Source organism: Mauremys mutica, chromosome 2 (genome assembly GCF_020497125.1).
Source record: "Mauremys mutica isolate MM-2020 ecotype Southern chromosome 2, ASM2049712v1, whole genome shotgun sequence".
Classification (NCBI taxonomy): Eukaryota; Metazoa; Chordata; order Testudines; family Geoemydidae; genus Mauremys; species Mauremys mutica.
In genome coordinates, this window is record NC_059073.1 from 128,011,574 (window position 1) to 128,027,250 (window position 15,677).

Consider the following 15,677-nt stretch of genomic DNA (forward strand, 5'->3'; position numbering starts at 1 on the left):
TACTACAGAAGATTATTAATGTATTGCCTCCTTTCTCCATGAAACAACTGACACTCCTCCAATAGCAGTCTGTTGCCTGACTATTTAAACAATTGCAAGCCACTATACCCATATCACAGCAGCTGAAATGTTTAAACCTGTTCTTAAATGGTGCTATACCCCTCAGAGGACACTGAAAATATTCTGACCAACTCTAAAACAAATACCTATCCGGAAATATTGCTAACTATATAAAAATATCCACCTGATGCTAAAACAACTCTTTAGAATGTCCAAACAATATTTTCTATGCACTGGCACAGTTGGACAGCCTTCCATCTCTAATTTCTATCAGTTGACAGTGGAGAAGTGATTTCTGATATTCAGTACCACTGTTTTCATTCTACCTCTTCTCTCCAGCTTACACACAATAAAACAGCCTAACAAAAATATGCTAGGGGTCAGCAACCTTTCAGAAGTTCTGTGCCGAGTCTTCATTTATTCACTCTAATTTAAGGTTTTATGTGCCAGTAATAAATTTTAACGTTTTTAGACGGTCTCTTTCTCTAAGTCTATAATATAGAACTAAACTATTGTTGTATGTAAAGTAAATAAGGTTTTAAAAATGTTTAAGAAGCTTCATTTAAAATTAAATTAAAATGCAGAGCCCCCCGGACCGGTGGCCAGGACCTACGCAGTGAAAATCAGCTGGTGTGCAGCCTTCAGCACACGTGCCATAGGTTGCCTACCCCTGTGCTAGAGTGTCTTATTTTCCTTGCTATCAGCGCTATTTGAAACTAACATGCACAAGTTCTTGGACTATCCCAGAGTGTAACAAACACACACTCTGATCCTGCAAAAGCTTACACGCTTCACTTAATGCCAGTGAGTAAGCTTACTGGTGTCAAGCAAACTACCTACATACAGGAGGTTAAGCATGTGCATAAGTGTTTGCAGGACTGGCCCCTATGACTGAAGTCAGCCTTGATTATTCAGTTTCATCCATACAGTAATTTAAAACTAGCTGAGGCAATCACAGTTAAGCTAGCCAGTAAGAATGAGAAAATGGGGGGAGGAGGAATGATGTTCAAACAATAGTGGAAGAAATGCTCCAGCTATCAGCAAGAGTGCTAGCTTAAGGCAGGCTTATTTTAAAATAGGGTTATATCCAAATCCACCTCCAGTTTGAGTAGGATCTAAGAAAGCAGCTGTCAGAATTCCACAACATTGACAAAAACTGGTAGATTGTGCTTGTCACTACTACAATTGTTCATAGATGGAACTTGGCTTAATTATAGTTGAAAAGGTGGAACTGATCATTACAAAACATGTGTCTTTTAAATACCTTCATTTTGCATTTGCCACTTTTTGCAATTAAATTAGATTTTTTTTTGGTCAAATTATTTCTTATCAGACCAGGGAGGGGCAGCACAAGTCAAGCAAACTGAGTCTGAAATATACTAAAGAATGGATTCAGCTATATTGGCACTACTCACTTTCTAGTTCCAGGCTTAGGTTTTTTTACTTGAGGGGCTTCTGAGTGTATGTTTAAAGCATACATCTACTGCTTCAAGAAGCTGTAGGGTTTTCTCTCTGTTAAATAAACCCTTAGCCATTAGTGATTTTTAAATCACTGAAATGAAAACAAAAGCTGCCACTACATATATAACCAAATAAGCTGAACTATTTATTCAAATCAATTTGTTAGATGAGACTTTTTTTCTCTGTGTAAATTATTCATGAACAGATCATGATTCTTGCTAATTTAGTCATTACTGCAAATTATTTGTCAGCTTTTTTTATTTTTACAAATGTACTCAAACCTCTGAATTATTCCTATGGATGTTATGAATTATTATCAGTACAAGCATTCTATATAGATATATGCCATAGACTATTTGGAATGATCTGTGCAATCACACATCTTGCATAGTATGTGCTTTGTTCCCTAGCTGAATGACCCTAGCCTTTAGTTATAAGTGAAATGTCTTTGGGATACTGGATCACTCATAAGAAGGGTGGAAGTGCTTTTGGAAGGAACACATAGCAGAAGATACCATGAGTGTCTTCATTATCACATTTTAGAAGGTAAATACATTATGACTAAAAATCTGCTCTGTATGTGCACACATGTCCACTTTGTGTCTGTGAAACCATGATATACTTCTAAGTAAGAAAAAGAAAACAGCCGAAGTTTAGGGTACTTACCAGCTAGAAGAGAGGAAGACCTAACAAGAAGCAGCCAATTGTAAAATTACCTCTTTAGAGTTACAGCTGTTTGTCTCTCCCTAATTTAAAATGGAAAAAAAAAGTTTCTATAAAAGGGCAAGCTTTGCCTAGGTGAAGGATAGTAAAGATCATTTAATTGTCAGGAAACATGTCTTCAGGAGAAGAGGTTGTTTCTCATATGGTCCCATCCCCGCTTCAATTTTTGGTAGTGGTGCTGAATGGTATTGAGAGAGAATGTTTGGTCTAATACAAGATAGTTTCTGTGGGTGCTAAATATAATTCCTGTAATTTTTTTTTATGCAGGAAAGATAAGTAGTAATGAAAGAAAGATATACATGGGCCAATTCTCAGCAAACTGATTATATTTAAACCACAGTTCCTCCCATCTCCCAGATTAAAAGAGTCACATTTTCAAATTATTTAATTGACTGTGACCCAGGCTGGCTGGCCTGAAGGTTCAGTGGTTTGCAGTCAAAATGTGTGACTAGCTGCTGAAATGTGAAACACCTGTGTTTGCATGTTTTGCTATCCCTTGACAAAGTGTAATGTTTTCAAACCATAAAATGTTAATTAAATGTCTTCCCAGTGTATGAATTAAATCAGTTTAAAAAAACCAAATTCCCTCCATTTCAACCATAAGGGACTACAGACATACACCTGAGTTAACAGAAGGGTTTAAATCCTGGAACTTCAGATCTCTTGTGATTTGAGCTCAAGCTATAACTGTGATCATCTATAGACTGACAATGGGAGGGTGATTTAAATTGTATATTTCAGTGGGGTACACAATTATTTACTAGACTGAAGTAGAATGCTAGGATAGAAATGCTAGATTCTCTGCCTGGCTGTGGAGAGGAGAAATATCAAGCAGGGGTTACTAAAAGAAGCGCTAAACCCACAGATTGGGTATGTTTATTCTGAAAGGCAGTGTGGATGAGATTTGAGTCTGCCATATCAGAGAGAGGATTATATGCCAACCTGTGCCTGACCTTGGACAGCCTCTCAACATTTCTAAAATGGGAGCAGAATGATACTCAGTTGCCTTCTCTGGAGGGAGTATGAGGCTTTGCTCAACAAGAAGGTATACAACAGAGAGAAATAGAAACAGCAACACTTGAATGGATGGTCTTCTGAGTCCAATCCAGTGCACTTTCCTTTAGGCTACAGAGTATTTGGATGGGGTCTTCTCTCTCACTCCCTGCAGACTGTGCCTGCCTTGGTGCTTCAGTGGAAAAGGCTGCTTGGATCCATCAACATCTTCAGTGTCTTGCAAACTCCACTACATTTGAGAGTTTTAACTGGCTCAGGAGGGAAGTATATGTGTCAGCCTTTAAGGCTGGCACAGCAACTGCTCTCCCAGTGAGTCTCAGCAGAGGAGTCCATACAGGTCAATCAATATTAGCAAGATAGACTCAATAAAAGAGATTTTCCAAATCTGGGGGCCGGATAATGCTCCTCAGTTTTACTAGTCTGCCTACTGACATCAATAGAGCTCCTTCTGACTTTTGCCAGTGTGAGCTTAGAATCAGGCCCACATGACTAAAACAGCAGTATGAGCCATACCAAAACTTTATGGGAGTTTCTCATTTTCAGTCTTAAAATTAAGTTCTCCACAGGAATGCTCAAGGCATTGCTGCTTTGCTAATATTCATTTTAAATGCTGTGGGGCTTTTGCCTTCGCCAGACAGGTTTCTAAAATACCATCAATAATTTAAATCAAGGGGGGAAATAAAGAGGTTTAAATGTTAATCTAACATGAAACTGAATTTTTCTCACAATTTTGTGCACAAGGTTATGCAGAGTAAAAAGTCTTTTTTTTTTTAAATGCAGATGTAAAACATGCCCTGTATGCCTTTATTTTCCTCTTCTCCCTCTATGAATGTAAACATAGCACAATTCAACTTAGAGCTACATTTACAGGACTGATTTCTGTAGAGAAACTTAATTTCTTTATTCAGATCTACAGCTGATTTTATTGATGGATTATGAGAAGTGAGCAGATATTTCCAGGACTCCATGCCACAATGTTAGAATAGAAAGCTACCATAGACTTCAGCTTTAATACAAGTGCATTGAAGAGAAAGCATTTCAAGAAAGTGAAATATATTTTGAGCAAGGTATCTTCCATCTAGTAAAACCTAAAATGGATGTGAAATACCTCAAGTGAACTTCCAGGCCCTCTGAAATCCTTGGATAGAAAGTCCTATATAAGAGCTTTTTAAAATGATAATTATAATCTAGCTTAAAACTAGTGATAGTAAAATACTAGAGCTTTTGAATTTTGGAACTCACCCAAGGATCAGTTTCATTGTAGCTGTGCGAACTGCAAATAATTCATTCTACAAATTTCACTTCATTATTTTTCCTCTCCAGTTCAGATTATGCCTGGTCAAAAAATTCTCAATAAATAATTCTTGGTGTGCAGATCATTGGCAAACAGTTCATTGTGAATATTTGCAATCTGAGTTATTATGGTTAGTTATATAAAGCACGTCTGGGGTCAATGACTGGCTTCTTTCTGATATGTAACCAACCAGAGTGGCTGACTTGTGAATGTTACAATCAAATATACAATTTAAAATTCACATTCAACCACTGTTGAGGATTAAAGTTCGGGTTTTGCAGGTATTCATACTAGCAGAGTTTACCTTCTCAAATGCTTGTTAAAACTGAACATAATAGACCCTGCTATACATTTGCTTTAGAATATGAACATTCATTGACACTTTTCCTACTATTCACTCAAATATAGGATGAGTCCCTCATCCTCCACTCTGGCCACTTTACTGGGGTAAAAGGGCCAAATGGTGTAAAGGGGTATTAGAAGCCCCATATCTGTCCCAGGGACTTCCCCCTGGTTCATGTACTGTGAAAGACAGCCATAAGGCTGCCCACCAAAGATGCCCTTGTAGACCTGGCTTAAGGGATTCATTGGAAGCAAGAGCAGCATGTGAGCAATGAGGCTACAGAACACAATACTACGGCCCATAGGGCAGCACTGGGGAGATTACTGTAATTTAGACGGTGCCCCAGCAATACCTAAATGTTCCCAGGGGTCTCACCAGTCCACAGAACTGATATGAGAAATTTTGAGCTCCTCTATTCTGTTTCCTAAGCACAGCACTGAAAACATTGCTTTGCCACCATTAACCCATAGGAGAAAAACTAAAATAAAATTAACTAAATTGGTAAGAAATAGGGTGGCAACAGCTGACCTTAACTTTAAAATGCATAAATTAACAATTGGATACATATTAATATAGATGAGGTAATTATTTACAGTTCAATAGTTTCGGCAATTTGGTATGTGTAAAATGTTGGCACACAGCCAAGGAGAGTGAGAGCAATTTCAGGTTAGCCTACAGCTAGCGTGTTGGCAGGCATACAAGTAGATTGGGCCAAATAAAGGTCACTCCAAAACTTCAGGGACGGATCAGTCAGGCATGCTCAGTCCAAAACTAGGTGAGAGTCACAAGACCATAATATTAAACAGACCATAATACTAAGACTAGTTGTGTAACAGCTTTGATTTATGGTTACATTTAACTGATGTGACTGGTCTATAAGTATGAACCAATTAGAGAGGGCTTAAAGGTGATTGGAGGATAGAGTATGCTAATGTCAGGATTGGGAAACAAGCCCGCCTGAAGGGGTCTGTTGGCTGGTAAAACAAAACCTGGAAAGGGGCAATAGGTGAGCTATTCTGGGGGTACCCTGGATCTCTTTTGGGGGTAACATAATGGCCCAGGATCATGCGGAAGCAGAGGTAGATTAAAGCTACTTTAGCCCTGCTCCCTGCTGTGAGTCTTGTGCTGTGCCTCAAAGAGGCATAGCACAAAACCTTACCTGCAATCTTTTGAAATGTCTATTTTTATTGATGGATTCTCATGTTGTAGTTGACACACGGAGAGTGAAATGTGTCTTCATGTAAGGAGTTGTCCATTATCAGAACTGGAATTAGAGTTCACACGTAGCTAGAATTTTCATAGTATGAGTCTAATCTGTGCAGTAATAGGGGTATATGTTCTCCTTATCACTCTTTAACTATTCAATGAATACTTGGTAGGATAGTCTTTATGATAAATACATGGAAGAATGCTACCTTTTGAGTAGAATGTGATATTTTGGATTATAGTGTATGAAGACTTTTGAGTAGAGATCAACCCCAAGCATATTTAGTAGAATAATGCAATTTGTTCAGAGCCTCTCACTTAGGGCCTGATGCAAAACCCTAAAAATAAGTGGAAAGACCCTTAGGGTATGTCTACACTGCATCTGGGAGTATGCATCCAAGACTGGGTAGACAGACATGCTAGCTTTGCTTCAGCTACCTGCCAAAAATAGCAGTTGCAGCATGGGTTAGCTGCCCAAATACAAGCCTGCCTGACTCCCTGGGTCCATAAGTGGATGATTAGCCTGTAGCACATCATCCACTGCTATTTTAGTATGCTAGCTTGAGCAGAGCTAGCACATTTGTCTATCTGGGTTGGAGGTGCACTCTCAGCTGCAACACAGACATATTGTAAAAGAGCCCCCTTAGGTTTTTCTCCCAGATGGTGGGAGACCCTGTTCACACCTGGATGGGAGTTCCCCTTGTGGCTTCAGCCGTTATGCAAGCAATTTCCTGCTCAGAATGATCTCCCATCCCAAGTGACTGCAGTTTCCTTTTTAAAGGGCTTCTCCCTACCATACCTGACTGAAGGACCAGGGGGTCAGGACTAGCCTTAGACACAGTGTCTCTTGGTTGCCTCTCTCATCAGATGGGGTTTACACACCCAGTGACAAAATTCTTATTGACTTCAGTGGGCTTTGGCTCACTTCCTTAGAGTGGAATGTTGTGCTTAGCTGGAAAGGTCTGGCCAGTAACTAGCTATATTCTGATTTCTTGTACTATCCATGACTAAGTCACTGATCCTGCAAAAATGTATGCATTTTAGTGTTACTTATAAGCTGCCCTTTGACTTCAGTTAAGACTACTCAGGTAAGTATAGTCAAGCACATATGTAAGTGATGCAAAATCAGAAACTAAGAATGAATAAATCAGATCACATAATAAGAACTGATTCAAAGAAAATGATCCATCTGAAAGTTTGAAAATGTTAGATTAACTCTTCTCCATTGTCTATTTTGATGCACCTCTGTCCTTGTTCTAACTGGGTTTTGAAATGAAAGCATAAAACACATAATTAAAATCTGTCCCTGCAAAATTTCTAACCTAGTTTTGCAAACCCACAAGGCCTGGTTGATTCAGATAGGGTTTTGATAAGCATCCAAACTTGGACTTCTCAAAATAAGGTTCACTAATCAGTTATTCAAGAGTCATGTCAGTCTATTTAAACCTGTTACATAAAAATAGTATTTTCCTTCACTCTTTGTATAATAGTAAGTTATTTCACTTACACTTGTACTTCATGTTAATGTAACACACACTTCTATATTTCTGAATCTTCAGTCAAAAGTGTTATTTATATTTCCACTTACTGGAAATGCTGCAGAATCTGATTTTATCTGGACTCCTCATATTACATTAGCAATGTTTGATCCACTTTCCCTCTATTCAGGAAATGAAGAAGCTGCTAATTCCTCTTACAGTAACTTCCAATTAAAGAAGAGCTATTTAAATGAAAAACCCTGTTATTGTTAGAGTGTTTAAATACCAAGAAACTACAAAGGCAGTGATAACTCTTCTCATATATACACACAGGGCATTTTTTTCATATGATAAAATATAAGTTTGTGCAAGGAAATTTCAGCTTCAACTGCAACTCTGCCAACCCTCACAATTTTATCTAGCTAGCATGAGTCAAGTTCCTGGAGTCAGAATTGCAGCTTTCATTAAAAAAAAAAATCAGGGTCCAGTGATGGTGGAGAAAAGCATGAAAATGTGAACCCTAGAAGATGAAATCCCAAATGAAAATAACCACCTCCCCAATTTTTGTATTTCTAAAAAATCTCATCTCATGATTTTTAGGGCCTGACTCATCATTTTTGAATGCTTGAGGTTAGCAACACTGCAAATGAGATAAAGAACCAGGAAGAACTTGTGTAGGGCTCATCTCTATGCTTGGTTTTCTGGTGAGCTGTGCCAATGCATTTGAATTCTCAGGGAACGTCCATACTTACGGCCGGGTCGACGGGTAGCGTTCGACTTCTCGGAGTTCGAACTATCGCGTCTAATCTAGACGTGATAGTCGAACGGCGGTGGCGGAATCGACGGGGGAGCCACGGACTTTGATCCCACAGCGTCTGGACAGGTAAGAAGTTCAAACTAAGGTAGTTCGACTTCAGCTACGCTATTCGCGTAGCTGAAGTCGCGTACCTTAGTTCGACCCCCACCCTAGTGTAGACCAGGCCTTAGCGTAGAACTCCATTCCGGGCTTGTTGGTCAAGCTGAGTTGTGCTAAAGTACGTAGAAGTTTTGGGACTTTGACAAATGTCTATATGCAGAAGTTGAACCACGAGAGGTATCAAAGATGCAGGGAGTTTGGGATTTTAGAAAGAAAAATCAATGATTAATAAATTATCATACATATAACAGAGAAAACTGGGTGAGGGGAGAGAAAAAGGAGCCAATGCCACTGAAACATTGTTCTCCTCCTGTAAACCCCGATTAGTATCATGTCCTATGCTTACAAGTGCATATAAATGCATTCTTTTTGAAGGTAAAATTGCTTTTCCACTATTAATTTCACGGCGTGTTCTATTTTTGACATTTTCATCTTACCTAATTACTTATGGAATTTATTTTATGGTATTGTTAGGTTACATGATCGACAAACTAAAGGGAATTCTAATCTCATCGTTATTACCAACAGTTGTGACAACCGGCAGTTCTTACTCAGTTAAAGCATCTTTCAATGGATCCTTATTTCATCCATTACAGAAAACACCTGCATTACCAAGTACACCTTATCAATCATAGAACATAGTTATATCATAGGCACTCCTTATCAATCACCCAGTCTTGTTTATACCATACTTCTGAAGATACTTTTTATCAGTTTGAGGGTCTTTTCGTTAGACATCTATATTCTCACAAACTTGGAGGCACTATCAATAATGAGGTGTACTCCAATGCACACATGAAATTCCTAAGGACAGGTCCTCTTATGGGTTAAGAATTAACATGTTGGGCCTCAGAATTCAAACACGCTTTGCTAGTACAAAAGATTCTGGGGGAATAGTTAATGTGCAAATGAAATTAACATACAAGAAAAAGTTAAATATTTACTAACAAGCTAATAGTAGTGTTTGTCTAAAACATTGCTGCCATTCTGTAATTTGTCTGTGTACTAGCAACATTGGTGCTTAGTGAGTTACACTTTCTCAATACTCCAACTAACTCTACCAAGTTAAATTTATAGTGAAAACATCAGTGGTTACCTTTAAGTGATGGAGAGGTAATATAATAGTATTGCTGTACAGCAGAATGGAACTTTTATATCACAATTCTTTCCTATTAGTTCTTCATTTAATGCAAAGAAGGTCTATACATAAATGCCACATAATCTAACATCCAGCAATTAAAATATTACCCAGCAGTCTAAAACAATAAAAAACTTAATATGCTAGCCAACAGACACAGAAACAAACCTCATTCTACCCTACCCACAGGACCCTAACTTTAGCTCTCCCAGAAGCCTGGTCAATAGATGTCTCTTGCAGGATGTCCAAAAGGTCAGGAATTTTTGAGGGGTAAGAGTCTATTAGCTCTACGATTTGACCATGATACTATTTGTGATAATCAAGCCTTCATGTGACAATTAAAGAACTCCCAGGACAGTATAACTCCTACAAAGTTAACTTAGTAGAAAGGTTTCTTCTCGATTAATATGCTTGATACACTACAGATTAATCAAGGTTAAACTTACAGTTGTTAATTAAACAGTCATCTATCACATGTACTACTTATCACACATTGTAATAGCAGCCAATTCCCTTGATGTTATCAGGGGTTTAGTGTTTTCTGTAAGTGTCTGTCAGGTGTCTTGTCAGGTGTCTGATTTGAGGTATCAGCCTCTGGCAAAACAAAGCTCTACTTGTTTGCACACTACTGTGCATTATGCACTTTCTTTTTATAGAAGAGGCAATATGGCATTTGTAATTTATATGGTATACCTGCCACATTTTTTAAGAATATGGAAGGTTCATAGTCTACTTCTGTTCCAGGAGACTCCCTATTGCCCTTTCATTCATCCATAAAGTCCATTTCTAGCTTCGAAGGGAACATCTACATATAGAAATGACTGATCATTGTCATTGATCTCAGGAGAACAAGGCTGAGCGCCTTCCTGGAAATGAGGCAGGTAAATTATTAGGATTTTTCAATTCTGTTTGTAGATATTTTTCCTTGCAATTCAATGTCTGAAAGTCCCTATCTGTCTGACATGTCTTCATGCCTCTAAGAGCTTTTATCCTGCTCATTGAGTGCATGCCCAACTGAAGCTGCTGAGAAGGGCTCTATATATACAAGTTGGAGGGAGGAGTGAGACGCCATAACTCAGTTATTGGTGTCCTATTTTGGAAAGCTAATATTTTCTATTATCCTTATAAGCCTTGGGACTAGACAGTCTTATTTATGAGTTAACAGAATGTCTTTTAAATACACTGCTCTACAGCCAAAATGCTTCTGAAATAAATGTAGTCAAACTTTACTAATTCTGGGTCACTGAGAATGAAAATGATGCTTAAAATTGTTGATTGGCTCTAGTTTTCAAGGTATGCTATTGGGTCAGTATATACGACCCTTGACTTGGAAATAGCGGAGGATAAGTGAGTTATAAAGGGAAGGGATCTCAATTTAAACCAGAAATGACTAAAATACATCTTTGACTGGATCTATGAATAAATCTATGACTGGGTTTGGACAGTACTTGCTTTTTAGGCAAAACAATGAATGATGCAATCTGAAGCTGGTATTGCGTCATACATGATATGAATTGCATCATGTTATTCCTAGAAGTCATGGATGATGAAATCATAACGAAGCTTACATCACTCTGCTGAACAAATTGACCTATATCAGCTCTAGAAATCATACAGTGTCGTGCTCTCTTATTTGTCAGTGTTTGATTTTGCAAAGGGACACATTTCTGTTTAGCCAAAGTGAGCAGAGATGCCTCGTACTTGTGTGAACAGTGCAGATAACTTCTGCTATGTTTGTGATGAAGTGACTTTTGCATCACAAAAGCGCAGTATAACCACTATGGTTAAGAAAGCCTATCCCCTTTATTTTGGCTGCAAAATTGGAGATCAGGACAAGAGGTGGGCCCCACACATATGCTGCAACACTTGTGCAACAAATCTTCGCCAGTGGTTGAACAGGAAAAGGAAATCTATGCCTTTTGCAGTGCCAATGATTTGGAGAGAGCCAACAGATCATACCAGCAATTGTTACTTCTGCATGGTGCCTCCAGTTGGCAAAGGTGTGTCAAAGAAGAAAAAGTGGACTGTGCATTATCCAAACATTCCATCAGCTATATGCCCAATACCCCACGGAGAAGGACTGCCGGTTCCTGATGCACCAGAATCATTCTCACTTGAGTCACACGAGGAAGAGGAAGAGGATGAAACTTCTGGTCCTGCACCATCAATGTCACAGGACCCACATTTTCTCCCATCCTCCTCCTCTGAACCACACCTCATAACACAAGGTGAACTGAATGACCTTGTCAGGGATTTGGAACTACCCAAGAGTAAGGCAGAGTTGTTGGGCTCCAGACTACAGCAGTGGAATCTCCTGGCAGGTGATGTTAGGGTTTCCATGTTCCATGACCGTCAAAAGGATCTTGTCCCATTCTTCTTCATGGAAGGTGATCTTGTAGCCTGCAACAACATCCATGGTGTGATGGCAGCCCTCAACATCGTTCACGCTCCAGATGAGTGGAGACTGTTCATTGATTCATCGAAGACAAGTCTTAAATCTGTTTTACTGCATAATGGCAATGTTTTGCCATCAATTCCAGTTGGTCATGCAGTCCATATGAAGGAAACCTATGACAACATGAAACAACTTTTGAGGTGCATAAACTATGACCAACATCAGTGGCAGCTTTGTGGCCATTTGAAGGTTGTTGCTCTCTTGCTTGGTCTGCAGACTGGATACACAAAGTACTGCTGTTTTCTCTGCGAATAGTCGTGCAAGAGATTCCCACTACATCAAGAAAGATTGACCACTCCGACAGTCATTGGAGCCTGGGAGGAAAAGTGTTCAGCATCCACCACTTGTTGAATCAAGGAAGATTTTGTTACCACCCTTACACATCAAGCTGGGTCTGACGAAGAACTTTGTCAAGGCCATTGACAAAACACAAGCAGCTTTCAAGTACCTCCGTGGAAAATTTCCAAGCTTAAGTGAAGCTAAGATAAAGGAAGGTGTCGTCTTTGTTGGTCCTCTGATTCATGAACTTCTTCGAGATGATGCATTTGACCATGCACTGCGTGGCAAGGAAAAGACGGCATGAAAAGCCTTTCAGTTAGTGGCAATAAATTTTCTCGGAAACAACAAGGCAGACAACTACAGGTTGTTGGTGGAAAACCTCCTCAAGGCATACAAAAGCCTTGGTTGCAACATGTCACTAAAGATACATTTTTTGCACTCTCATCTAGATTTTTTTCCACCGAACTGCAGAGCAGTGAGCGACGAGCACGGCGAGTGATTTCACCAGGACATTGCAACAATGGAGAAATGCTATCAGGGCAAATGGAGCCCATCAATGCTTGCAGACTATTGCTGGACAGTGACAAGAGATGCTCCATTTAATGAATACAAGAGACAAGCCAAGAAGCACTGAGTAGACACTGAATAGGACTAAACTATGTACATGATAGTTTTTTGCCTTTTGTTTCATAATAAATTTTAGTTAGATAACCCTTTTGCTGATTTTTAAAGTGTTACATAAACAGGACAGGTGAAGCAACCATAAACACATGAAAAGACCTAGGTTTACAATTTATGTAAAGCAACCATAAACACATGAAAAGACCTAGGTTTACAATTTATGATTAAAACTCTACTATCTACACAATATACATAGACATCAAATGTAAAAACTTAAATAACTTAGAAACAGTAGCCAATCAGTTGTTTTAATTGTCAGATTTGAATTCAGCACATCAAAATACATAATAAATAGCACATTTTATCTCTGAAGCAGACGACTTCTCAAAAATTTTAGACCAGTGATATCTGAAAAAAACCATAACCTTGGGTAAAATTAACAGAAGCACCTAACTCCATTTTCAAAAGTGTCTTTGGAATTTGGGACTCTAGATGTCATTGAAAGTCAATGGAATTTAGGCTATTAAGTCACTGAAACGTTTTTTGGAAAAAAAAATTACCCTTTGTCCATAATCACAGAAGTGTTTATTATTTACTATTGTTACCAAACCGTAATACTGGAGTACTAAATGTGGTTAAATAAATAAAAACACAGTTTCAAGATAGCTCTTTCCTTTAGATTTCCCCATGCTATATCTTCTCTGCCTGGCTTTTGACTGCAAGTAGATCTGGTTGGAAATTTTTTGACAAAGTGATTTTTCACCATAGAATGCCACTTCATTAAATCTAAAACTTTTTGTGGGAAAGGGTCTATCTTGACAAGTTTAACTGATTCGTGAACTTTTTTTAAGTTGTCATGTTTTGATTTTAAGCAACCTTTTGTTTCAAAGTTTAGATTAATTCATAATTAAAAGCGGGGAGCTGAAATTGATTTTTGCTTTTGATTCCTAAAAAATTTTGAGATTGACTTTTTGTCCCTAGTCCTGACAGAATTTTTTTTTCAAAATATCAAAAAGATCACAGGATGGGAAAACAGTTATCTCTGCAGCCCTAATGATATGTGTTTTGGGGCAGGGACCCATTTTTATGACTTGAGCAGTGCCAATCTAATTCTTCTTTAAAAATAATAAGTTTGGTGGATTCGGAGCACTAGATCTAAAGGTAGTAGACAGCAGCCAGTGTAAGAGCAAGCCAGATTTGCTTCTCTGAATCCAGTGCTAAGGGGGGAAAAAAGCATAAAATATACCTTTGACAGTCAGTGTCAACCCTGTATGTGAGGCTTGTCTAATAATCTGTAATACATATTGAACGGTTTGCCCTATGACAGATGTTTCTGTCTTTTTCCTTTCTGCTCCCTTGCTGATATACAAACAAACATATAGATACAGACTAGATTAATGCTTCATTAACATGTACACATTCCAGGGACCTCCTTTGTAAACCACATTTTGTTTTGCCTTTGTACTCCTACCAAAAGAGAAAAAAAGTTTAAAAAAAATGTCTGAGGATAAAGTACATGAAGTTATCTGAGAATTTTTAGAACAGAATTTTGTAAAGCACTTAGAAATAGTGATACAAGATATAACAAAACAAAAGTGAAATATCACAGGCATATATATATATATATAGTATATATATATATATATTTTTTTACTTTCAAATATAAGAGAAAATTACTCCCTCATAATCCTTGTCCCTAGCCTCTCTGTCCTGCAATGAAATAATCTTATACAAAATCCTGCACATTGTAGTTTCAGGACTAAAACAGTGATTCTAACAGACCAGTCATTAAAGCCATCAGCCATGAAGCAAGGAGACCAAAACACAGTAAGTAGGCTAGATCCACTCTTTCCCCTCATTTATTTATAAAGCAGCCACGAGATGTGTCAGGCACTTAACTATAGAATGAGAACACAATGTGAGAATGATGAAGGGACATAGAATTGGATAAGAGAAAAACAAATAGAGGTATCAATAAGTAATTCTCATCCTATATATATCTTCTCCTGTCCTCCAAACATAAGTCAGATGTGGAAAACAGTGGCAAACACAATATATTGGCAAACTGGAGTGGGTTTGTGGTAGAGGAAAACCTGCTTATTTTACACCATATTTTACTACTTTTCTTGTTATACCTGTAACTTCCACTCCTTCAAAATGTACCTTACACTCCACCATCTCTCTCTCTCTCTCTCTCTCACACACACACACACACACACACACACACACACACACACACACACACACACACACACACACACACACACTTCATATTTGAATTTGTTCCCAGAATTTGTATATAAAGAATACAACAAGTGGATGAAGTGAGTGCTAACAATCAGGAGAGGAACTTCTCTTCACTTGCCATCCCGGATGCTTTGCAAATGAAAATCAGCCCTGCAGCTGAAAAGCAGAGGTCCTATTGATAGTAAGCAAGATACATTCTGAGTTTAGATGCTGCTAGTACTGTTTATATCCAGCATATTAGGGTGCCACACTGAAGTCCAGTAATAAAACCTGCCAAAATATATTTGGGGGCTGTTCTAAAGAGCAGGCAGAGGATAAAATATGACTCGGTCCTAGTGACCAGAAAAGATTGAGTTCCAAGTAAAGAAGGAATCACTGAATCGCCTTTAACATTAAGAGACTGATGGCTACAAACAAGACCCCAAAAGGAGTATGGAGGCCA

General features: G+C 38.4%; 1 long non-coding RNA gene across 1 annotated transcript in view; it reads left to right on the forward strand.

Annotated features, from left to right (window-relative positions):
• The first annotated feature begins 1,995 nt into the window (after positions 1-1,995).
• The window catches only part of LOC123365177, a 63,626-nt gene continuing 49,944 nt past the window's right edge, over positions 1,996-15,677 (forward strand). The window contains exon 1 of the long non-coding RNA XR_006577466.1: positions 1,996-2,067. This is a non-coding gene — a long non-coding RNA (uncharacterized LOC123365177). The remainder of the gene's footprint in view (positions 2,068-15,677) is intronic.